This window comes from Physeter macrocephalus, unplaced genomic scaffold (assembly GCF_002837175.3).
Source record: "Physeter macrocephalus isolate SW-GA unplaced genomic scaffold, ASM283717v5 random_9729, whole genome shotgun sequence".
NCBI lineage: Eukaryota > Metazoa > Chordata > Mammalia > Artiodactyla > Physeteridae > Physeter > Physeter macrocephalus.
In genome coordinates this window covers 934-2,243 of record NW_021154995.1, presented here as the reverse complement: position 1 = coordinate 2,243, position 1,310 = coordinate 934, and the positions used below count along the sequence as shown (strand labels likewise).

The following is a 1,310-nucleotide window of genomic DNA, read 5'->3' as shown; positions in this document are numbered from 1 at the left end:
CCTTGGATTTTCCGTTGGTTTCCTCGGGAGTGTTCGCCTGTACAGTATCCCTTAAATCATTTGGATACACAGGCGAAAAAGCTGCATATTTGGTATGGCGCCATGTGATTCGGTGGAAGTTCTTCGCTGGCCTTCCAATGCTGATGGTCGAAAAGTAGTATCAACCGGTAGGCGTCGGTTTTCCTCAGTCAACCGGAAGCTGTGGGGGCCAGAGGGCAAGAGCGAGTTGCCAATGTCTCTTTTGTTCATCACTGTGCCTGTCAACGCTCAAACGGTCCGGAAAGTTTTCAATCGCATAGCTCCAGGGGAGCATAACCAATGCGTGTATCGACCCTAGAGCATAGCACATTACGGCTTGGACACAGCACACCTTGAAAGCGTGACCTGCGCGTATGGGAAAGCTGCAGTATTGAATTTTTCAGTGTAAGGGGATTGCTTGTGATTGGCCACAGTTTGCCACTCCTCTTATGCCACTCGTCTTAGCATACGCGGAGCAGGGAACTGCGCAAAAATTTCATTTTTCCATAACCTGGCGATTTCTTGTACGTACGCGCACGCAGTGTTTTGTTTTTAATGCCTATGGTTTTTCCTTGAAATGAATGTTACGCTACCGTCTCTCTGCGTACACATACAGCCATACACCTCTATATAACGTATCCACATATATATATAGGATTGGTGTTCGTTTCCGCAGTGACGAAAAAGTTTTGTTGCGCGCGTCTGGCTTCCTTTGACAATTCGACTTTAAGTTTCTGGACGTGTAACCACGCTTTTGCTTTTCCAGCAAAAAAACTCTTTCCCAGTTGAAGGTTTCTACTCACTTCATTTGTTTCCCCTTCAATCCATCCTGTTCGTCGCCGAAACTGTCGTGACGCACATAGTTCATGCGGATGAGGAACGGATTGAACCAGGATTTAGGCATTCAAAAATGTCACCTTGTCGACTTCATGCTTTTGGTTCTTTTCTCCAGAGGAGGTACACTGGTTCAGGGGGGTCGATACAGCTCTCCTCTGCATTGCAAATACAGAGAGACCGAACTTTCTAGCGCGTGTGAAAGTGTTTGTCGAAAGTGCCATCACCATCTGTTCGGGTGGCTCTTGGAACTATGCAACGTCTGCTCGACAAACAGCCTGTTTTTGGCGTTGAAAGTTGCTGCGCAGTTGGAAAGTATCACGCTTACGATACTTGCAACGACTGCCATTGCGTCAGCTCCTTGAACGAGTCACCTTGTTGACAAAGTGATCTCTCCCATGCAAGTAGCAGAAGTTTTCGCATAGGAAACAACACCTTCTGCGCGAAGAATTGTTGCC

At 47.2% G+C, this 1,310-nt stretch overlaps 1 long non-coding RNA gene across 1 annotated transcript; it reads right to left on the bottom strand.

Moving 5' to 3' along the window:
• Window positions 1–103: 103 nt before the first annotated feature.
• Window positions 104–1,263, bottom strand: LOC114485894 (uncharacterized). The gene is made up of 3 exons (XR_003679140.2): window positions 1,181–1,263; window positions 822–1,010; window positions 104–333 (listed from the first exon to the last, which is right to left on the bottom strand). It is a non-coding gene; the product is annotated as an uncharacterized lncRNA (long non-coding RNA).
• Window positions 1,264–1,310: the final 47 nt, after the last annotated feature.